This window comes from Maylandia zebra, linkage group LG1 (assembly GCF_041146795.1).
Source record: "Maylandia zebra isolate NMK-2024a linkage group LG1, Mzebra_GT3a, whole genome shotgun sequence".
Taxonomy (NCBI): domain Eukaryota; kingdom Metazoa; phylum Chordata; class Actinopteri; order Cichliformes; family Cichlidae; genus Maylandia; species Maylandia zebra.
This window is the reverse complement of record NC_135167.1, coordinates 35,945,850-35,971,227: the sequence shown is the minus strand read 5'-3', so window position 1 is coordinate 35,971,227 and position 25,378 is coordinate 35,945,850. Positions and strand designations below refer to the sequence as shown.

At 41.0% G+C, this 25,378-nt stretch overlaps 1 protein-coding gene across 7 annotated transcripts in view; it reads right to left on the bottom strand.

Moving 5' to 3' along the window:
• LOC101468289 (C-myc promoter-binding protein) overlaps nt 1–22,435 on the bottom strand; it is a 91,141-nt gene extending 68,706 nt beyond the window's left edge. For 6 of the 7 annotated variants that reach the window (XM_004573286.4, XM_004573288.4, XM_004573289.4 and 3 more), the window contains exon 1: nt 22,225–22,435. The gene's annotated coding sequence lies outside the window, so the exon portion shown is untranslated. Of the gene's footprint in view, nt 1–7,926; nt 8,049–22,224 lie in introns of all 7 variants that reach the window. The other variant, XM_076885498.1, reaches the window with a different exon arrangement.
• Nucleotides 22,436–25,378: the final 2,943 nt, after the last annotated feature.

Genomic DNA, 25,378 nt, shown 5'->3' with positions numbered 1-25,378 from the left:
TCTGCCAGCTTCTTTCACCACCCGCTGGAGTGCTTGCTGATCGGCCTTGGTGCAGCTGGGGAACCACACTAGAAATCCATACGTCAGAACGCTGCTGATGGCACAGTTGTAGAAGTTCAACATCAGAGATCTGGGAATGTGTGCGCTCCGCAGTCTCCTCAGGTAGTAGAGGCGCTGTTGGGCCTTCCGTACAACTGAGGTGATATGGTTGCCCCAGGACAGGTCCTCGGTCACAGTTACCCCCAAGAATTTAAAACTGCTCACCCTCTCCACCGCCTCACTGCCAATGAAGAGAGGCAGATGGTTGTTATGACCCCTCTTCCGGAAATCTACAATGATCTCCTTGGTCTTTTTGGTGTTTAAGACCAAGTTATTGTCGTGGCACCATGACTCTAGTTGTTGCACCTCTGTCCTATAGTTTGTCTCATCATTGTTGGATATAAGTCCGAGCACTGTAGTGTCATCTGCAAACTTAACAATGAGATTGGACGCGCAGGAGGAAATACAGTCATGGGTGAAGAGAGTGTATAGCAGAGGGCTCAGAACACACCCCTGAGGGGCACCGGTGTTGACCACAAGGGTGGAAGAGGTGTTCTTACCCACTCTGACACTCTGTCTACGGTTAGTGAGGAAGTCCACAATCCAGTTGCACAGAGAGGAGTTAAGTCCCAGTTGGTGGAGTTTGGGACGGAGTTTGTATGGCCGGATGGTATTAAAAGCCGAGCTGTAGTCTACAAAGAGGAGCCGTGCATAGGTGTTCCTGTGTTCCAAGTGCTTCAGTAATGTGTGCAGCACTGTGGCGATCGCATCCTCGGTTGACCGGTTCTCCCTGTATGCAAACTGGTGCGAGTCCAGGGATGGTGGAAAAGCAGCTCTGATGTGTTTAATGACCAGTCTCTCCAGGCATTTGGCGGGAATGGGGGTGAGTGCCACAGGTCTGAAATCGTTCAGACATGTGACATTTGACTGTTTTGGGATGGGAACGATGGTTGCTGCTTTGAAACAGGATGGTACCAGTGAACAGGACAACGAGGTGTTATATATAGAGGTGAAGACGTCCGCCAGGTCCGCAGCACAGTCTTTTAGCACCCGGCCCAGCACTCCATCCGGCCCGGCCGCCTTCCTGGTGTTAATGCTCCGGAACACACGCCTCAGCTCATGAGTGCTCAGGACCGGAGCAGGGTCGGTTGAGGGGAGAGGGGACAGGACAGGGTCGGTGTTCTCCCTGTCAAAACGGGCATAAAAGAGATTTAGATCCTCAGCCAGAGTAGAACTGTCGGCTGAGGGTGATGGTGTTCTTCTTTTGTAGTCCGTGATAGCCCTGATGCCCTCCCAGACCTGCCTTGGGTTTGTGTTGTTCTCAAACCTGGCCTCGATACGCCTCCTGTGCTGCTGCTTGGCAGTCTTGATGCCTCTTCTCAGGTTGGCCCTGGCAACACTGTATGCCTCCTGGTCCCCGGATTTGAAAGCGTTGTTCCTCGTTCGAATAAGTTGTTGAACTCCGTGTGTCATCCAGTGTGGATTATTAGGGAACACACGGAATCGTTTCCAAGTTGTTACATTGTCCACACAGAAACAGATGTAGTCCAAGACAGTGGAGGTGTAACTGTCCAATGCGACAAGATTGTCAGTGTCCTGCACCTTGAATACATCCCAGTCTGTGCAGTGGAAACAGTCCTGAAGCATCGGAATAGCGTCCTGCGGCCATGTTCTCACGGTTTTGGTTGTAATCCCAGTGCTCTTGATCTTTTGTGTGTATATTGGGTGTAGCAGAAGGGAGAGATGGTCTGACAGACCCAGGTGGGGATAAGCCTGGGCTCTGTACGCATTCGCCATGTTGGTGTACACCTGGTCCAACGTTCTATCTCCTCTGGTAGCACACTTCACATTACGGTGGAAATTGTGAAGTACAGATTTCAGGTCCGCGTGGTTAAAATCCCCAGCCGCAATAAAGACACTGTCCGGGTGTGCTACCAGGCTGTTATTGATGCTGCTGCTCAATTGTGCTAACGCTAGCTTAGCATTAGCATCTGGTGGAATGTAAACAGCGCAGATGTAAACGGCAGAAAATTCCCGAGGGAGATAGAATGGACGGCACTTTAACACCAACAGTTCTACCTCTGTACTGCACAGTTTTTCCGTTACCGTGACGTTCATGCACCAAAGGTTGTTAATATAGATGCACAGCCCCCCGCCAGTCTTCTTACCCGAGTCCGCAGACCTGTCGGCTCGATAGGCGGTGCGGCCTGCTAGATCGATAGCCGCATCGGGAATGGCGCTGTCCAGCCAGGTTTCAGTGAAAATCATGCACGAACAGTTATTAAAAGTCCGTCGAGTGGCGATCTGCAGTCGTATTTCATCCAGTTTGTAACGGATTGAACGGGCGTTGGAGAGGAATATGATCGGGAGTGGTGGTTTAAACGGACTAGTCTTTAGCCGTGCCCACAGGCCTCCCCGCTTGCCTCTCTTCTGCCTCCGCTCGCAACGTCTCCTCCTGCGGCTTGCTGTTGCGGGTAGCCCCGGGGGTTGCTTAACGATCTCCGGGGGGATGAGATACTCGGATGTTAGTTGAAGATCTCCACGGCTTAGTTGTAGTAGATCATCTCTGTTGTATTGAAGTAACCCCAGACTGTGTGAAATAATACACAGTACCACCAAAAGTGCAAAAGTGTAGGAGCTCCGGGCCGCTGCGTCTGTGCGCGCCGCTATCTTAAATCTTTGTAAGATAGCTGCCAACATCTGCAAAAAAATACAATTCTATAAAGCTGTTCTATGTAGTGCATAACTGTTAATATAGAGTGTTATTAAATTTATTGCAAATGCAGTCATATGGCACACTGACTTCTGAGAAAATTTTAGATGACGTTTATTCAGCTGTGTAAAAACTATCACTTTAATCTCAGCCAAACCGCTTTACTCAGGAACAAATAAAATACTGAAAAAAGCCAAATAATAACATTTCTAAGTTATCTAAGTGACTTATATATCATGTTTAACCTGAGTAGCGAAAGACGGCGGTGGGTTTGAAAACCATTTGCCGGGAGTCCAGTGTTCTCACCGGCTCTAGTGAGCCTTGAACCCCGGCTAGCTGTCGAGCTGGCGGGTAACAGACGTTTTGAAAATATGTGGTGTCTTGATAAACTGAGCAGATATTTGAAGTTTACACAGCTACATTCTCGCCTGAAAATATGTTAAACGTTTATTTTGTTACCCAGAAAGAATAACAAGAGTAATATTAAAACTAACTAGCAGCCACCATTGTTGAAAACTGAGCAGGGCCGTGCTATGAATTCTGGGATAGGTTGGGCCACGAAGTATACACCCGACCCATTCAAATCTGGGGAAATGAAGGGCGCATTTGTGGGCCGCATTTGTCGAATTTGGACAGTCTTTGTCGTGTCGCTGTAACGTAATCGGCCTACAAATGCGGGCACAGGAGGATGTGGTTCCTGAATTTGGACACAGATATGATACCGTCTCACTCCCCGATCCGTACCGGAAACCTGATCGGTACCACGCATGCGCAAATCTTACGTCACTTCCTCTCGTTGCCAACATTGCGACGGTTAATGTATTTGAGTGACACAGTTAGCGCCCAGTTAGCTCATAGCATTTCTCAACAGCTCTGCCTCCTTTTCAACTGCCCGGGACACTTAATGGATAATCTGTATACAAACAAATTCATGCTTTTCTCCTCAACAGATTGAACAACAGCGCCGTAAAATAAGAAGAATGGCACCTAATTACAGAGTTAATAATACTGACTTAGTAATATGTCACGTTAAGATTCATCAGCCAGATTAAGTGTTTCCTGACAATTGACAGTGATAGCGGACATCATCATCACTATTCCAACGATCCTCTCCACACAGACAAGCATAAACACACTCGACTATCACTAAATCAAATTTAACATGCATTTGTAATGACGCTAGTTCATTTTACAATAGGGCTCATTCACTCAGTCAGCAGGTGGCGTTATCCTCGTACACTGGGGAGTAAACTGCCATTAAACGAAACAGAAGAAGAAGAATAAATCTGCACATAAGCGGTACGGACCGGGTAGACCCGATTTGTACGGTCCAACTTTCCACGTGCGCAGTAAGGATCGGGGAGTCCTGATGCGTAACTATCGTTTTATTTTTCGTTTTTGTTTACATTATATTGAAATGTTTCATTACTGCAAACAATTTAAGCGATACTTAATATCCTTAACATCTTGACAGATACTCTAACCCATAACTATCATAAATTGCTTGGGCCGGAAGTAGACACCTTTCGCACATGCGTGGTACCGATCGGGTTTCCGGTACGGATCGGGTAGTGACACAGCTTCTTCTTCTTCGGGGTTTAACGGCAGCTGGCATCCTTGTACATGCAGTGCTGCCATCTTCTGTTTCAGTCCGTTATTACACTCTTAAATCCTACTACTTATTCCTTATTCGACGATTTTGATAGTGGAAGTAATGGTGACTAGTCGACTAATCGTGGCAGCCCTAGTTCTATGTTACTTTGATCCAGCACTACAGGGAGTGCAGAATTATTAGGCAAATGAGTATTTTGTCCACATCATCCTCTTCATGCATGTTGTCTTACTCCAAGCTGTATAGGCTCGAAAGCCTACTACCAATTAGGTGATGTGCATCTCTGTAATGAGAAGGGGTGTGGTCTAATGACATCAACACCCTATATCAGGTGAGCATAATTATTAGGCAACTTCCATTCCTTTGGCAAAATGGGTCAAAAGAAGGACTTGACAGGCTCAGAAAAGTCAAAAATAGTGAGATATCTTGCAGAGGGATGCAGCAGTCTCAAAATTGCAAAGCTTCTGAAGCGTGATCATCGAACAATCAAGTGTTTCATTCAAAATAGTCAACAGGGTCGCAAGAAGCGTGTGGAGAAACAAAGGCGCAAAATAACTGCCCATGAACTGAGAAAAGTCAAGCGTGCAGCTGCCAAGATGCCACTTGCCACCAGTTTGGCCATATTTCAGAGCTGCAACATCACTGGAGTGCCCAAAAGCACAAGGTGTGCAATACTCAGAGACATGGCCAAGGTAAGAAAGGCTGAAAGACGACCACCACTGAACAAGACACACAAGCTGAAACGTCAAGACTGGGCCAAGAAATAGCTCAAGACTGGTTTTTCTAAGGTTTTATGGACTGATGAAATGAGAGTGAGTCTTGATGGGCCAGATGGATGGGCCCGTGGCTGGATTGGTAAAGGGCAGAGAGCTCCAGTCCGACTCAGACGCCAGCAAGGTGGAGGTGGAGTACTGGTTTGGGCTGGTATCATCAAAGATGAACTTGTGGGGCCTTTTCGGGTTGAGGATGGAGTCAAGCTCAACTCCCAGTCCTACTGCCAGTTTCTGGAAGACACCTTCTTCAAGCAGTGGTACAGGAAGAAGTCTGCATCCTTCAAGAAAAACATGATTTTCATGCAGGACAATGCTCCATCACACGCGTCCAAGTACTCCACAGCGTGGCTGGCAAGAAAGGGTATAAAAGAAGAAAAACTAATGACATGGCCTCCTTGTTCACCTGATCTGAACCCCATTGAGAGCCTGTGGTCCATCATCAAATGTGAGATTTACAAGGAGGGAAAACAGTACACCTCTCTGAACAGTGTCTGGGAGGCTGTGGTTGCTGCTGCACGCAATGTTGATGGTGAACAGATCAAAACACGGACAGAATCCATGGATGGCAGGCTTTTGAGTGTCCTTGCAAAGAAAGGTGGCTATATTGGTCGCTGATTTGTTTTTGTTTTGTTTTTGAATGTCAGAAATGTATATTTGTGAATGTGGAGATGTTATATTGGTGTCACTGGTAAAAATAAATAATTGAAATGGGTATATATTTGATTTTTGTTAAGTTGCCTAATAATTATGCACAGTAATAGTCACCTGCACACACAGATATCCCCCTAAAATAGCTAAAACTAAAAACAAACTAAAAACTACTTCCAAAAACATTCAGCTTTGATATTAATGAGTTTTTTGGGTTCATTGAGAACATGGTTGTTGTTCAATAATAAAATTATTCCTCAAAAATACAACTTGCCTAATAATTCTGCACTCCCTGTACAGTGGTTACTGATTTTCTGCTATTTCAAGACTGTTGTGCCCATTTTCAAGAAAAAAACAACAACACATAAACAGAAAAAAAGAAGAAGAAGAAACCTAGTGGAATCAGTGACACAGAGTGAAGTGTATTTGCATTTGGCCAAAGACCAAAACACTTAATAGTGTGAGGTGAGACTGTGGCACATCTAAAGGGAGCAGATGCTGAATCTTTGCTTAAAATGGATCATTTAACATGCACTGCTACATTGTTTTAGAAGCTAAGGTGGGTCCAGGTTTGAATCTGACCCACGGCCCTTTCCCTTCTTTCTCTCTCCCTCCGCTTTCCTGTCACTTTTCACTGCAACTAGCAAATAACGCCGGAATTTTTTTTAAATCCAACTGTATTAAGATGTCAAATTTGCCAGCTTCTTTATTCCCTTTTTAACTTTTAACTGCTTTATAGTTAAAAGGTGCTTTTATATATGTAAAAATGCTAACAGGAACAGCTGCCTAGTAAGATCCATTATCTAACTTAATGGTTGCAGCTATTGTCAAAAGAAAAATAATCCTGGTGCTTAGAAACACAGTGTTTTAACTCACACCCAGGGAACTGCTGTTGTTAATATACTAGTGAGAATTATAACAATTACATTAGACAGATTTTTTCGGTAGCCTTGGACTGTGGCTATGTAGTCTCAGCCTGCCTCGCTAGCACAAGCCCATCTCTGCAGGTCAATGTGAAACAATGCCTTTACCAGCAGTTCCCTGGTAAGTTGTGAAAAGCCACAAAAACAAACTTGGTTCAAGACAGCTGTAATCAGGAGGTGAGAGAACTGTGAGCAGATACAGTTTTTTGTAAGGTTTTCATATAAGACCTATTTTTGCACAGTTGGCCAACATTTCTGTAAAAGAAAAAAGATTCCCTTAGCTGGCAACACAATCAGGGACTATTTCTCACCCGGTTGCATCTCATTGCAACCAGATTGTGTAATCCAAGAGTTTTGCTCAATTTAATAATAATAATTCAACTGGACAAGGCCTGTGATTCCAACCATATGCAGTAAGAGGGTGTTGGAAGGGAGGTTTAATTAGCAGGGTGTGTCAGCTTGTATAAATGCATTGGCTCAGGGGAAAAGGTGAAAAAGCTGCCAGCTCTAGTCTATGTGATGCTACGTGAGCAAGACTCCAGCTACCACTAAAACTACATAAAGCAGTGCGAGGGACTTTTCTTATTCACCTCATCATGCAAGAACAGTGTAAGTTGAGAAGAGATTAAAGTGATAAAATCTTTCCCTATTCTGGCCTCACTGACTCCTCTTACATCTGCGCAAAACATTTCTTTGTGACGCATGACACTGTACTGACAGAAAAGAACCACAGACATAAAAAAACAACTAAATCTTTTTTTTTCTTTTAATATTAAATGATTTGGAGTAAAGTTTGGAGAGTGGAAGCAGATGGAGCAGGACTTTTTAACCTAATGAGTAGTTCTAACTTAGGTTTAGCTGTTATGGGCACAACATTTGGTAGAGAAAGCTGGATGTTTATTGGCATCATGTAATGATCTTTGTAGGGGCAATGAGCAAAGTTTATATGCAAACAAAGGCCGATGTGAGATTTTTTTTTTTGGTCGTCCCTTCCAGCTATTGACAGATGGCGAGAAAATGCTGTGTTCACTGTGTTCTAGTTCTTACACTCGAATTACAAAATGCATCATACCTCCTTGTTTTCTCACTGTGGGAAACAAATGAGAAGGCTGCCACAGCGTGCAGCGCTGATGTTCTGTGCCAAGAGATGTCTGGCCAAAAGCAGAAGGTGGTCCTTCCATTACTTAGACAGCGTCGAGACTGTTCTGTTATATTTACCTTGAGGCGGTGGCGATCAACGGGAACAGAACAGGTTAAACAAAGAGTGACCAAAGCCGCTCCGAGGGCCACACATCTGCACTGCATCCTGAGTCCAAGACCACAGTCTGCATTTCAACTTCCTGCCCAACACACAGAGCGGGCTCATAAATGTTCCTGGGACACTCACATTACAACACATTGGTGAAACACTCAGAGGACAGGATGTAGAGCATGTGCTCACTTCTCTTTCAGAAACATTTACTTGGGAGTTGATGACAGTAGAATGAAACCACTGCAACAGTGAACCTTTGAGTAAATGGTTTAAATTGTTACTGCACAGCCTCACATAGAGCTAAGCACCGACTTTATTTTTTCAACCCTGCAGTTTGCTGCTTGGAAATGAAATCTGCAGTGGGACACAAACACACATTTCTTTTGTACTTTCATACCTTACAACTCTCTCTGCCTTTAAAAGTGCACATGTGTCTATGTGTGGAAAGGTTAACGGGGTGCCAGACAGGATGAAGAAGAAATGCGGCAAATATGAAGTTATGTGCATAAGCGTACAGCCACAAACTGTGGCACATGCCACTGTGTGCCCTCTCACAGTAACACCATCACCACACAGCACCTACACTATTTACCAAATCTGGGTCCCGACAACTTTGACATACAAGTTTAAGGGCTGCCATTTTGCCACAAAATGATAAGGATGGGACTTCCAGGTGGTGATCCAAACACAACAAGTGCAGTGAGAATGGTGAACTACTTCCTGAGGATTGTGTATGGTTAAACCTATGCAGTCTAAAGCATCTAGAACAGTCAGTAAGATTAGAAAAATGCTATGTAACTGCAAATATATGTCGCATTTCACAGGCAAAATAAAAGGCAGAAGCTAAAATGCTCAATATACACGATTTTCTTTACTGTGGAGCAACAGTACAAACCAGTGCACCGTGTATAAAAGAGGGTGGAATAGCACAGAGTGTCAACCAGTCCAACCACTATCCTGTTTCTTGCCTCTCACCGCTGTTTTATTGACCCAGGAGGATTTTGCATGAGACTCAACTGACATAAACCAGACTTGGGTATTGTTTCATGGATCACTCACTAAGTACAGTTAACTCCACACTTATTACAAAAGTGTAACAGAAAAAAGATGCTGACCTAATTTATTTCAGTTACATGAGTGCAAAGCAGAGAGCTCTGCAGTGTCACCTCCCTGTTTGAATGACACATGACGGGCCAAAGAATGACACTCATCCTTGCCATGCTGTCAGTCTGCTAAAAATATAAGCCAAAGCAGTAGTATCATGGCACATCAAGGCAAACGTTATATAAGGATTACATTTATATACAGTGCATATGTAGGACTATTGCGGACGCCCACTGAAATGAGCCTCAATTGTTTTCCTTGCCTGCCCTATATTTTAAGAATAGAAGAAGTCGACACTGCTGACTGAGTAGCAGTGGAAACACAGGTAATAGAAGAAAGAAGCATTTGTTTATTTATAAGTTCCTGTTTTCATGAAGCCATCAGTGAAATGTGGCTGTGAGGATCTATGGAGTATGAAACGCGGTGCTGCCAAGATGTGAAGCCCAGAAACTTAGGCTACGTTCACACTGCAGGCGAAAGTTCATCAAATCCGACTTTTTTGACCCTACGCGACCCATATCCGATCATGGTATAACAGTGTGAACGGCACAAATCCGATATTTTCAAATCCGATCTGGGTCACTTTTTATGTGGTACTGAATCCGATACACATCTAATGTTTTAGAAAGCGACTGCTGTTTGAATGGTCATGTTGCATTAAATCCATCTTTTACGTCACTGACACAAGACAGACGCCAATTATCAGCGCCGGAGAAGCACCCAAAAAGACATCGCAAATGCTTCCTGGCCATCCCGTGTAGATGTTAGTGAAACTGTTGGGAAGACAACGGTGGAGAAACGTGAACATTTTATTTGTACTGTATAATCTGCAGATTCTGACAGACATTTCCAACTATAATTTGAAGCACCGCTCCTCTCTAAAACAGCAATAAGGATAATTATTAGGCCATTTGTAAATAACAAAATAACTTTATAACTTAAAGCAAAATTGGGAAACGTAAAGTCCGAAACAAGTCTTTATACTAAGGGCCATCAGTCAAACAATACTGTTTGGTCTGGGTCTAAACAGAGCGCGTTGTGTTTGACGTCTTCTTTTGCGCATGCGAGCCGCTTTGAGGATCACTGGACTTCCCCACGGGAGATGCATCCAAAAGATGCAGAGCTGTGACTCACATGGCGGCTGGCGCGTATGAATGAAAAACTGCATCACTATTTAAGTGGCCTAATCCAAATATCTTAATTCGCTGGCCGCCCTACTTCGCCCCTGGCAAGACTGACATGGAAGGAAAGCTTGAGGTAAACGCCCAGTGAGAGAGAAGTCCAAGCAATTCCTCCTATCATAAAAAGCAGAGATTGTTTAGGCCACAAATCTCTTTAAAGGTCACTGGAGCCCCTCACTGCACTAGAAAATGTATTTATGTTATTTCTGAATTATACATGACATTGGTTCATTTATCACAAATGTCTCGATTTCTCCCAAGACTTTGCAAGCTATTTGTCTTTGTGAGTACTGCCATGGTTAACTTGCTTTAAAGGTACTTTGTGCTGTGAGTCAGCTTAAGGAAGATTATCTGGGTTTTGTGGTTCTATCCGATTCTTGACAGTAATCAAGAATCAGAGAAAAGCACCACAGGCTGAGAACATTCAAACTTGGCCACATGACCGGCGTGGAGCCAGAGACATAGACAAAGCTTCCCAGCCCAAACTCGCTGACTCGTAATCACAATAGGAGTTCTGGGAGGAGTTCGATAAGCTGTCCAGGCCCAACAGGCCTTGCACAAGGATTTAGTTTAAGGCAACGTGACAGGGGAACGATTTCCAGCTGTCCAGACTTAGCAATGAAACTGGCGAAAAGGGCCTCTGTCAATTGAGGCTCCATTGGGCCAGCCTCTGCACACCAGCTCCAGCTGTATAGACATCTAGCATAGACAGCCACAGCAGGGCAGACACGTGGAGGAGGTGAAAAGGAATGCGCTTGAGAACATAAACACAAGCCAGTAGGAAGTCAAGCATCTGCTTCTAGTTAAGTCCAGAGGGGTGGGCGTTTGGCTATTCTGCATCCAGGTCGTGTAACATAGCGGAGGAAAGATAACCTCTGTGAGAAATAGCATTTTCCACGTCCACTGTAATCTCTACACCTTACTTATTGCCTAACCTTGTCGACCAGCCTCGGAGAAACTCAACATGAGTGGTTTCATGTTTCTGTAAACACCTGAAACCCCTGAGTATGATGCTGACATTTCTTCATTTTACAAGTGCTCCAACTCCAAGAACAATCAAAAGAATACAAATCACCAAAACTAATATCAAACCATATACTCACCGATAAATGAATAACTTTATCATTTTAAGTTTGTCCAGAATGTATTTACTACCTTCCACACTGGCAGATAAGCACGTTCTTCCTGGAATCACTGTCACTGTAATTACCAAACAGCTAGCACTGAACATGCACTTAAACTGCAATTAGACTAAGTGAATGGGTGTATGTGTGTGTACAGAGAGGAGACATTATGCATAAGCGATAGCTGCTATCCATTAACCCTTCTTCAACACAGTGTATTGTTAATTAGGCAGGTGACAATTTGTCAGATTGGTGTATTTTTGTGTGTTTGCATGTTTAAGCAGCAAATAGGTTTTTGTTTTCACAAGCTCAAACAAATTTTCCCTCAGAGATTAATAAAATCGGCAATATACAAAGAGGCATCATTTAGTTAAACATGTAGACATTCACCTTGTTTTAATTCCAAGTTGACATACACATAGAAAAAAAGGTGGACAAAATTACAAAAGCCAGGAGGGCTATTCAGACCTATTTTAGCGAGTACGTGCTAAAAAGAGTGAGACAAATGGAGGATTCTAAACTCTTACTTTGAGCCAGGAACACATTACACTGGACACAAATGGAGGTTAAAACATTACGATTCACTAAGATGGAGGATTGGGCTCTGACAGTTAACATAAAGAGCAGATACTGTATTGCAGCAAAATAAAGATTTCTACAGGAGTTATATATACGCTGAATTTTCAAACACCATTTTATATCTTTTTAATACATTACTGAATACATTTAATAACACTTCACAGTCCAACCAGCCAAAGGATGAACTCATGATGGAAAAGTCAGAGGATGCATCACAGCCTGGGGTTATTCTTTTCTTGCATTATCCAGTGGTATATGAAGCAATTACAATGATAACAGTTTTTTATGGTCACCTGAACCTGGAACACTAAAACTGACACTTGGTCACAGTCACTGAGTTTCATGGCATGCTAACAATAACTGTTAAACATCAACTGGTGACTGAGTGAAACCAAAAAGGATTCAACTGCCCCCTGAGGCACAGTTCAAAAGCCCCATTCACATATGACCTGGCTTGTTCTACATCAGAGCTGATAGCTGGCTCACATCGTGCGCATTCCAATAAACGTTTGCACAGGTAAACTTGTTATTTGTTTTGTTTTATTTTGTTAACATCATTTGCGAATCAGCAGTATCCTTGGCTCCTATTTGCTCAGCCACTACGCTTAAAGCTGAGTGCAGTTTAACTCTATGCTTGTGACTTTTGCATAGCTAATACATGGGTTATATCGTATGTCACTGCTACAAGTTGCTGAATTTCAGTGACATTCCCCAGTATCTGCTCTCTGTGTTGCTGCTAATCTCTTCCAGTGTGTATGCAACTAATACTTACTCAAGACGAGACGTAATTCTTTTTAACACTTTTCAAATCCTGCAGATAGACTGATGATCCATGATCCACAAAGATCACCTTACAGCTATAAACGGTGTGGTGTGATTCCAACCAGCCCCACAGGTTGTCATGAATACTGCATTACTGTAATTATTGTTAGAGTAGGTTATTGTATAAGTACGTTTAGTTATATGGTTAAATACGATGTGTGACTTACAATGCCAATTTTGAAATCAAAAGTTTTAAGCTGGAAGCCTCAGAAGCTGTTTGAATAAAGGAATCTTAATTTGACACAATAAATTTTGTTTTGCCTGTAGGATATTAGATGAATGAATTATTGTAGAATCATTTACAGATTTTTTTTGCTGTAATTGACTTGGTTTATGTTTGTACTGAGGCTGTGCTATGAAAGTTCTATTTTCTTTGCAAGATCATTATCAAGAGCATCTCAAAGGTCAGTTGATATTATACTACTGTACAGTTATAGCTTCATTAGGCATCTGAATCCACAGAAACTTCCACCGTAAATCTTCATTTACTTTCACTTTAATGCTTATATCCTCCAACATTATCAGCACAGGAAGAACAGAGATGGGACTTCCTGTGCCTGCTATTAAAAAGACAACAGAATAAAAACTAGGGCTGAACGATATATCGCATTTGCGATAATATCGCGACATGATCAAGTGCAATTTTCTAACCGCAAAGGCTGCGATTATACTCTGGACATGTCCAAATTCATGGGCTGCATCCTCCTGAGGCCGCATTTGTAGACCGATTACGTCACAGCGACACGCCGAAGGCTGTCCAAATTACTACCATATCCCAGAATTCATAGCGCGGCCCAGCCAAACTCCAGTTTCCAGCAATGGCGGCCGCTACTAAGTTTTAAAATTACTCATACTAATCTTTCTGGGTCACAAAATAAACTTTTAACATATTTTCAGGCGAGAAAGTAGCTGTGTAAACATCAAATATCTGCTCGGTTTATCAAGATATCCCATATTTGCAAAAGTGCTTCGACGTTTTCAGAGGCGTCTGCTACCCACCAGCTCGACAGCTAGCCGGGAGCTCGAGGGTTACTGATGCGGCCGAGAACGGCACAACTCCCGGCACATCATTTTCAGATCACCGCGGAGTTTCGCTGCTCGGGTTAAACGTAATATATAAGTCACTTAGACAACCTAAAAATTTTATTGTTGGGCTTTTTTCAGTGTTTTGTTTGTTCGTGAGTAAATCGGTTTGGCTGAGATTAAAGTTATTAGATTAGATAAAATAAAACTTTATTAATCCCCCGGGTGGGTTCCTCCTTGGTTTTCACACAGCTGACTAAACGTCAAACAGAAAACTTATTAAACAGAAGTATGAGACAGTCGAGAATTTACACCAGTGTCTGGTTATATTTTAGATAGCAAGAAGCAGATGGCCGAGTTTATTAAACTCCACCGAGACAGCGGTGACGCTAATCAGAACTAGCCTTCTGATTCAGAAGGCTAGACCGTCCAATTTCACGCCTTTAAATTTTAAAGGCGTGTTTGTGTGTGTGTTTATACAATTGCTATTATGTTTGCACTTTATGTGTAATGTTACTGACTGCAGAGATCAGTAAGATGTGTGTATTTTTTATTTATTAGTTTTATTTATTTAATATTATTTTTCAATTGAATGACTGTCTAGTAGTTCACAGATGTCGAAAAACTGAGTGTGGTAAAGCCACTGATTTTTTTTATATATATTTCTGCAATCTGCACATTGTACTGACTTTCATTTTAATGTTTACACCAGGGTTCCTTGTCAGCACTTTATGCTCAGATGTTTGTAAGCTAAAAATAAACTATTGTGTATGTTCAAATATACTGTTGTGATTGAAGAAGTTAAATAAAAATGTCAGTCATCAATTCATGCATCACCTCATGTCATCATAACAGAGGTCTGTCTTCCAGGAAAGAACAGTTTAAAATTAATGTAATATAGTATTGGCCATACTATATGATGTATTGCTTGTCTTTGTTTAATAATACAGAAGACAAAGACCTTAAAAAATAATCGCATATCGCATCGCAATCGCAATATTGGGGCAAAAAATCGCAATTAGATTATTTTCCATAATCGTTCAGCCCTAATAAAAACCATATCAGCTTCTGAAGCACACAACAAGTATACCGTCAAACAAGCATCAAGGTTAAAGAATGTAAAAATGTGCTGCTTTGTTCAATAAAGAGAGGCCTCCAGAATAACGTCTAGATAGCAACTTAAATCTTCCATATTAGGCACTCGACAAAGCAGGAGAAGGGTGTTGAAGCAACATTTTATTCACAAATACTTTACATGTGTCCATAAAGTAGCCAGTCATAATGCACAGCGACAGACCGTGGCGCAGATTGTGGACTTTATTGTGGCAAGGTTAGCAATCTAGGCCCTGCTGTGACTAACCTATACCAAGAATGAATATGCTAATGGCACTGTAAGGTGCCTCAGCATAAACAGCATTGGAGAGCATAGCAAGTACCTGGAAAAACTTTGTGCAAAGTCTTGACCTAAATTTCAAAGGATGTTTTTAAAATGCAGCTAAAGTTTAAGGCAACCTCTCACTCCTTCTGAGTGATGCGTTGGTTATGGATGATTAAACTCAAGCCATGATGGATGGGGATGTAGCAGCATGAGACACAGCAGTAACAGACTTTACCTGCTGGCAGCTGATACTATTAACCTCAATATGTGATTATAGACAAGGGGGAGAAAAGTTATGAGGCAAAAACAGTGTTCCATTTGTCAGAACTGAACTGGGAAAGAGGGCTTTTACTTATGCTGCCCCTTTCACATGGAACATGATGCAAAAAGACTGGAAGATAGCAGATCTTATTTCATTAAATGCTTTTAAGTCCAGATTGAGAGAGCCAGAGAAAAATGTTTTTAAAATGTAATTGTTACTTATAATATGTATGTAACTTTGTAATTTCAACATGTTGTCGCCTCTTGGCCAGGACTCCCTTGAAAAAGAGGTTTTTAATCTCAATGGGACTTTTCCTGGTTAAATAAAGGTTAAAAAAAAAGAAAAAAAAAAGACAGACTAAATAGCAGTCCAAACTAAGGATGGCCACATGTCTGAGAAAGCATTTTTTCATAGTATTGCCACAAGGAAGTGTCGCAACATGTCTCCATGTAGACTGTATACAATAGAGCTCAAAATATTTTTTCCTAATTCCAGAAAACCCTGGAAGTAAATAATTGGTATGAAGAGCTTTATTGTTCCAAACAGCCTGAACTCTCTTAGGCAGGTTTCTTGTCTTTTCTTTAAGTAGTCTTCAGAAAATGTTATCAAGGCTTCTTGAAGGACATTCAAAACTGCATCTCGAATGTTGGCTGACTTTTGTTCTTTCTTAAGTTGACACCAGACTGCTTCAATAATGTTGTGGTTTGGGCTCTGGGGAGGTCAATCATTCATGGATCATCGGTATACTGATTCTGATGATCAGGGGCAGATTTAAATGATTAATTCTGATTAATCAAAAGCCAGTAACACACATCTTACTTAAAAAAAAATCCTCTCTTTTCCTGAAAAACATTCAGATCTAAACCCAGTTCAGAATATTTTTTTCAACTTTCAGTTTTAACCACCAAATCTGCAAATAGCTAAAGAACTGGTCAAGATTTTAGTCAAGCCACTTTATCTGCCAATCTTTAATCAATAAATTTGCCCCACATTGTGGTTCCAGTGAATAGTGAAGTGACTTCATGTCTTTATTTCTGCACTCAGTGTCCCACTTATTGATGCTTCACTGCAGTCTGATTTTGGCAATAGTGCCTTAGATATCAGATAAACCCATTTGCCGAGGTTCCTGCACACCTTATCTTTCATTGACAGGTTTTGCTCTCCATCTTGGTGACATACTAACAACTGCAGGCTGCAATTTAAGCATGAAGTGTAACTGGGGAAAAAATAGCTGCGGGGTGGAGAAAGAACTCTCTCACCTTTAATGAATTTCAAGATCATAATTTAATATACAGATATCAAAGTATAAACTAGAATCACTTGCCCCTGACTCCAGTCTTATATGTGATGTTACCTTCCTGGCTCTGTGTACAGTATTATCACAAGGAAGTGCTAATGCAGAGCCTTGTGGGAATTAAATAGCATGTCTCCAGGAAACCTGATCTTTCAGACCTGCCTTGTCTCCCAGCCTGATCTTTTAATTCCCTGTTTGGCAGAAAAGCATTCTTAAGGGTCTGACTTGGTCTTCAAGTCACATGCATTTGTTTGCATTCCTTTATATTTTATTGTTTTCATGGGTTTTTTTATTTTCAGCTTATTCACTTTTGAGTCTGGCAGTTTTGTTCTGGAGTTCTGGCAGTAACATCTTTATTGTTTTTGATAGGCACAGGTCTGAATATTGAGACGAAACTGGGAGAATAACCTTGTACCCTTGTGAAATCAGCAGGCCACACAGCAGCAGCAGCACAACAATGTGAGAACCAGAAAATTACAGCCTTCATTGGTCAGGCACTGACTGTGGCAAGCCTACGCTCAACATAGTTTTAGTTCAATCTGTTAAAGGGAAAGTTTATTCAAAGTGGAACAGAGCAGAAAAATACAGATCTTCAACGCTTGTGATTGCAGGCCCACCCATATAAAACAAAAACTAAACATGCAGTTTGCTATCATCTTTTAATTAGCCGGTATTATTAACTGACTGACTGACTTTTGCCTCTCTAATGTTAGTCTATATAAATTAGCGCTGTTTTTAAGCATTGCTGTGTGTATGTGTGTGTGTGTGTGTGTGATGTCAGCTGATGTTGTCAGCCAACATCAGCTGAGTCATCACTTCTATACTTCTATACAACTGACGAATCTCATATAGGCTACAATATTAAGCTGCTTAGCCCTGCCTAGAGACACTGTGCATCTGCAAGTCTCTTTGCAACCCACCCCCAGCTCAGCTCCTTTAACCTTATAACAGTGTTGTATCTGCTGTCATGAATGCCTGCTCTGTACTGCTTGGGTCTTGCTGCAGCATCTCCCTACTCCAGCTTTCTATAGAACTATACTGGCGATATAAATTACTGCTGATACAAATAATCTTTTTAATTAAAGTTGTCCTGACTAAACTACATTAACCATCATGTTAGACCAGATATGTTTCTTAATAGGCAAAATGTACTGAAATAAGGGTCTGCCACTTTTGCAAAAAAACAAAAAGAAAACCTTCATAACAAAAAAGGCAATTGCCTAACATTGTGTTTCTTTTTATTTTGCCTTTCCACTCATATTCTCATAATTCTTCACTTATATTTTTGTGAAATTGAAGCAAAAGCACTAACAAGCAATTTGTTGCTTCACAACCCACCCCTTGAGCCCGAGTACCTTTCCAGCTCTCCACTCTCACTGTAGTGAAATGTGATTAGCTCAATTTACACATATAGCCAACTGCTGGATAACTGCTGGAAAAAGTACCAGCATCTGAACTGAGAGAAATGAATTTTTGTATTCTGACAGATGACTTTCCTGGGTGCTATGAGCTCAGTTCCCAAATTTTAGTGTAACACCAGATGCCACCCACCAACTGAGGATACATCCTGCCTTTTTTTCCCTGCAGACAACGAGTCTGAGCTTACAGCTAATTAGTGTTTGTGGATGGTATTCCCTGGGAACATGTAATCCTACTCTCACTTGTTCAATGTGCACATTGATAGCAGCAGCATTTTCTTTTCCAGCTGCATCTTCTTTTGGCTTCTGTACATTAAGCTGGAAACATTATCCTCTTACGTTAAAAAATGTAGTGGTCTGCCTTCCTAAGAATTGAACTTTTTCATAAAATGCCAAAAAGTACAATTGCAATATAGAGCCAAAAGATGGCGCCTACTTTCTTTGTGGTGTCTTGAGCTAAAGTGGAAAGCTGCACACGGACACTTATTATTTTTAGATTCTTATTATGGTCTGAGTGTAGACCAATCTTTGAACTAAAAAGCTAACCTAGAGCCCATGCTTGGTAAACCAACCACATGCTTCAAATTTTCTTTACCAACACATTAGAGACTGTGCACACTGATTATCTAAAAGCTAATCCACCACCTATTGGCTGCCAATAATCCTTCGTCTGACTATACTCACTGACTTGATGTTTTTTGGCTGTTGTAAAAAAAAAAAAATTGTCCTAAATAGGACAAGCTAAAAAATATTCTTTCTTGCATCTCTGCAAATATATTGCCAACTGGCCATTTTGGCCAGCTGGAAATGAAACATTTATAAAACATGCACTGATACATGGGGGAAAATATATGTAACCACTGAATATTGGTGAAATATTGATAGAAATAATATGAAATAAGATGGCATTTATAAATGTGAATGGTATATTTAAATAGTATAAAAGATGGACGTAGCTTTGGGGTCTGAAAAACCAAGCAATGAAATGCCTTAAATCTGCACCCATGGGTGATACCCATGACTTGCAGGCTTATATAAGACTGTAAACACCTTCCTGAGCCCATGAGTTTATGGGCTCAGTCTTACATTTCAGGTTATACTCTGTGACATGTTAAAACGACTGGCGTTTCTAATGGTGGACTATGCAAGGTATGCTCATTGGCTGATGACTTGTGACTGATAAATTACTAGGTAAGTTCTTTGTAAGACTTTTTTTTCCACTGTAACAAAATTGCAGATAGGTCAGTGGCAGTCAGTAAGGCAAACATCAGCCAATACTGAAGAATACTGAAGCGACTCTGATAAATCTTTACATTCATGAATGTGGAACCAGCCCTCACTTTAGATTTGGGAGGCAGACCTTCTAGATTCGGCTTACGACTTACCTTTTTGATAAAGATTACAGAGTAGGGGTGGATCAGGGGACCCTGAATCCTCCCTCAGTTATACTGCAATAGGCCGAGGCTGCTGGGGGCTTCCCATAATGCACTGAACTGAGCATTTCTTATTCACTCACAATTTTTCCCTCTCCATGTATTTATACATCACTTTGCACTTAATCATAAGTAATTATTTATCTCTGGCTTTCTTCCACATTGTGCCCTCCCCTCAACCCCAACCAGTCACCACACAAGACTGCCCCTCAATCAGACTGGTTCTGCCGGAGGTGTCTTCCTGTTAAAAGGGAGTTTTTCCTTCCCACTGTCACCAAGTACTTGCTTATAGTTGATGGTTTCATTGTTGGGTTTTCTCTGCATTATTGTCTTTATTGGTCCTTACCTTACAATGTAAAACACCTAGAAGAATGCGTTGTTGTGATTTAGTGCCACATAAATACAACTGAACTGAATTAAATAGTTTTATGTAAGTGTTTATTCATTGTTGATTTTCTTAGGGAAACTATAGCATACAACATTTTTTAAAGTATGTGTTGTATATTGTCCACGTGCAAGAACTTGTGCACTGTGTTCACATGGGTCAGGTTGCTTCATTAACATCTTTTCTCTTTGAAAGTCAAAGAGTTCCTTCTTAGACTCACCTATCATGCATCAATTCACAGTCCTGCAGAAATCACCAGAGAGATGGAGAGGACAATTTCAAAAGCGTGACTGTCATTTATTTTCAGCATCTTTTTCACTGTCTCTATTCAGCCACCCTTGCTATCACTCTATCCAACTGTATAAGCCACAGTTGAATCCAACATCTCAAAGCTGAATATAATTATAGGAATATTTGGGGGCTCATTAGTAACCCTTCTACGTCAGCATTAACGTTAGTGAAAAGGTGCTGTCCCAGGCACTTGAAGAAACTCACTTTGGGCAACAACCTTCTGTTTATTCATTAACTTTACTGTAGCAAATCCTTAAAAGCCTCCAATCTTCACTGTGTTTTCATCACAAAATAAACCCAGGAGAGTGATCAACAGGATTTTTCCATACAGTTTGTGAACCCCAGAAAGGCTTCTCTGTGAGAGTGCTAACAGTGTATCTTCAGGGATACACATAGTTTGTGACAGAAATTGTTGGAAATGTAAAAGAAAAAAAAATCAATCTGCAACAGGCTAAATTGTCAGACTTGCACTCTGCCAAAAAAACAGATTCTCCAGTTCAGGCATCTAGAGCTACACTCTGTCACTGACAACTCTGTCAAGTCAAATTGTTTCCTCACTTTGTTTGTTTTCACTGAATTACACAAGATGGGAATAACATGAACCCTGTGCCTCGGGTATTACAACCATCACCGCCACGAGAGAGAGCACTGTGTGTCAGTTATTTACAGACAGTGGGCTTTAACTCAAGTCAGGACACTGTCTAGCTGTCTGCTCCTTTTTGATGTTTTACTGACACTGCAGCTCACTCCAACAATCCAGGCAATTGGTGCATGCTGTTCGGCTCCTCTGTGTCAGGCGACAGCACCTTCTTTTAAACTACGACTTAATTTCCTACCAGAAGGGTACCTTTCTGCCCTCTTGAGCACATACTGCAAGGTAATAAGGCGACATATAAACATCCCATCAACAGGATGCACAACAACACAATATTCCCATGAGAAATGTCCCATATCAGAGCAAAGAGAATATATGTGGGTTTACAGTTCAGGTTACCTTTCTGGTATGTGGAGCAGAGGTTTTCAAACGACAGGCTTTCTGTCACATGTGTGATTTGATCAGACTTGTCCATCTCATGCTATGGAAAAACACTAGGAAAGGATGTAAGTGGGATTTTTCTTTTTTTTCTTTTTTTTGGGGGGGGGGTAGACCTCCAGAATGTCAAACCCCAGTGGCTGCCACTGCTGCTCCTGTCTGATGTCTGACAGACTACACCAGCACCACTCCTGGTATGGGTCTGACAGCATTTCTCTGACAGAAATACGTGTAAGGATTTGCACATTAACAGCAAACATGTCCCATCAAACTTGCACGTTTGCAAACCCGCATTAGCACACTCTCATCACCCTTCACCAGTCATGAAATCTCTCACCACCACACAGCTTAGTGAAAACCACTGACATACCCTCCGGTCCAGGTTGAAAATCCTTCACATAAAACATAGGAAAGACTGTCCGTGCACTTTCTACGCCCCTGCTTAACAGCAAGGCTAAATGAGAGGTGTTTTTCCCCCCTGATACAAAGCCGAACAACCTAAAATATCCTCAGGCAACGGGGTGCAAACGGAGAGTGTTTTGGGTTATTTTTAGCTCGCTCGTGGGGTAAATCAGACATTTCAGCGGATCGTTTGAGGCTTGACGTGCTTTGACTGGCTGTTATGTCGTTCACGGTGACTAAAATGTTCCCAAATTTTAGCGATGAGTGCAAACAACCTGTGGCACATACCTAGATGTCGAGAAGCGGGGAAAGCATGGGAGTCGTATTGGTTCAAAAGCTGCGAGAGTGAATTGTCATTATTGACAGATAAAATATAAACAAATGTCAACAAACACATACACGAGTTAGGTGACAGGGCTAGCATAAGGGATTTCCAGCTTGTTCGAGCACTAAGTTAGCAGCCTGCAGCCGTTCGGTAAATCCCTCAACACGCCAAGCAGCCAGTCAGGGTAACGGTTCATCATTTCGCACTTACCCCGCTTGTGAACGTCAGATTAGTCCTCGCACACAACTTCGGACGGTGTCTGGCTTCTACCGACGCTGTTGCATTACAGAAGGTGAGATGAACGGTGCGGGATGTGTTGTTATTGTATTTTTCTCCCCCTCAGAGTCTAACTGTTAGCTGTCCAACCGACCGAGGCTGCTTCTCCTGTCACTCACTGTGCCGAGCCGGCTGTCCGCTCCGCCGCCATCTTGGTTGTGATGGGAATCCGCCAACACACACACACACACACGCACGCGCGCGCGCGCGCGCGCTTCTGTCACTTCAGAGGACGTTTAAGTGACTTGCAGTCATTCCCGGGAGACCCACGATAAGAGACTGACCACAGGTGGACTCAGGACTTTACTGCTATGTGAAAAACATTCTCATCACACTGTAAAAACAGAATATTTTAAAATTAATTAAAGTCCTCTGTGGAATAGGTTACCTTTAATAATAATAATAATAATAATAATAATAATAATAATAATAATAATACCGGTAATAATAATAATAATAATAGAAAAATTATTACAGAACAATAGAATAAAATAGTTCCTTTATTGTTATTGTGGTTGCTCCACACCAACTGTGCAGGAATAAGATATAAATAGTAAGACAGCAGGAATAAATGACTAATAGGAGAAATATATGCAATCAAGGGGGCTATATAGAAACTAGATGAATATATACAAAAGAAGAGAAAGGCACTCACAATAACAGTACTATTAACGATAATAATACAAGTATTAAAAGAAACATTACTAAAAACTGCTTTTTAAAACTTAATTCAGAATCTAATCAATAAATTAGATTAGTTTAAAATCTCAAAATTCAATTAAAGTTTATTTATCTGGGACCAAATCCAAGCAGCAATTGCCTCGAGGTGCTGTATAGTGAAAAGTAAAGAGCAAACAATAGGTGACAGTGGAAAGGGAAAAACTCCCTTTTAAGAAGAAGAGATCTCAGGTAGAACCAAGCTCAAGCTGTCCAAGCTTTCTGACCACCATTACTGGTGGTCTTGTGCAAGGTAGTGGATAAACTAGAGTGAAGTGGTGGTAAAGAGCAGCTAACAGGATAATAAAGGCTGCAAATCCAGTTATACAGAAGACTTTGGGAAAAGATCTCTCCGGTCCCAGTTTTTGACCTTAATAAGCATTGTATTGATAAATCTATGATGCAAATTGATCATTTCAAGTATCATTGAATCCAATATAATGCTCATTTTATAAATGGTAGCCACCACTAGAGAAATGAATGTAGTTAAAGGTATTCTTAATGGCTGGCCTACTATGTGAGTGACAAGTCAGTTTTAACAGCTTTGCAGTTTTAAAACATGCTAGTGGCATCACAGTGGCGTAATGGAGTGATGTTTATAATTTGTAAACATTAACATGTGTACAAAATGCACTTTTACAGCATAAGATAGGATTTCATGCAGTGCGGGCTGGTTCTTGGTTGTCTTGTCATAGCAGAGTGTTTTTTTAATGATCAGTCTAAAGATATTGGTTGCTAACGTTAATGTTTCTTACACTGTAGTTTGAATAATTATTTCCTAAGGAATTGGATCAATGCATACATTTAGATTTGAGTATGAATGAATAAAGCCGGGTTGCTGCTGCATATTGTGTAGGCCCACTGCCCTTTGTGAGTTTACTCACTGAGGAGGCATTTAAGATAAAGTATTATAAAAAAAATATTGTCAGCAGTGCATTTTGTTAGGGGGTATGGGATAGATCAACTTGAGAAGTGTATAACTTAGTGATGCTATCTGTGTTCATGGAAGTATAATAAAACAGGACATGGCCCAGCTGCACAGTGACATTTAGCTGTGTTAAGGGGCTGAATTTGAATTTATAATGACATTTTTCACAATGACTTAAAACTATATTGGGCTCAGTGTGCTAAGTTTCTGACATTTTTTTTAATGAGAAATAAAATCCAGCTTTGCATGTATGTTTCTTCATCGTAAAAATTCTTTCATATTGTAAATGCTGAGATAACTACCTGTTACCTACTAACTACCAGTTACTACAAGCAAACAGTGTTGAAAGCGCTGCTAAAACCAATAGTACGCTTTTAAAGATTACATTTTGTCACAACCACCAAACTACCCAGGGCTAGATCTGAAATGGATAAGAAGCTAAAGAAGGAAAATGCATGTGAAATATTTTTCTACCTGATACAGTAACAGTGATTAATGAATGTCAGAGAGATCATTAGTGAAGAGGAGACTGCAGTTTCATCTCCAAGCAGCAAAAGTATGATGCTGGACGTCATCCAAAAACAAGCTTTTGTGACTTTTGAAGCAGTGCCATGTGGGAAATGTATTTATGTACCTCTTGTTGATGGGGCCTGTATTTCAGTATGCACTGTGGCAAGTAAAAAAAGTTAGTGTTCAAGATGTGCAGTGCAGGCTTTTGAAATGAAATTCTAAAATAGCTGCAAAACAGAATAAAAATGAAGGAAAACACATAGTTTCTTTATGAACTATTGGTCTTATATGATGCACTTAGGTAACAAAGGTCAATACAAATGTCAGAGCATGACTTAACACAAACCCGAAATCTCTGCATGCAACACAACCACTTACAATGTAACAACATAATCTCAAAATAAAGAGATTAGAATTCATTCACAAGAGATCAAAAGAGGAGTTTACAATAAACAACACTGAGAAAAGTGTTTCACAGTTGTAATGGTTATACATAGTTATATAAGAAAGCCCAGCTTTTCCAGAATGTTTTGTCATTTTCAAATTCTACAAAATATATTTAAAATAATGTGACTCATTAGAACATTAGGACTCGTCAGGTTTTTATTTCTTAGTTAAAACAGGACATGAAATTGTGCGATAGTATGTTGATGCTCCAAAAGCAAGTGTTATTAGGGAATACCTGCACACCGTATGTCAGCATTAAATAAATTGAAAGATTACAAATTCGTTTTTCCAAGATACAAAATGAAATTTAACAACAAAAGCAGAACAAATATTGTAAGACACTAGAAAATTGGAAAAGACGGGAATTATAATCTTATTTTACATGTTTATGATTTAATACCTTAATATTTTCTTAGCACAATTACTCACAGATTCGATATTCAGTATTGTTTGGAGTCAATGAATTTGCAATGGTGACCAAATAGC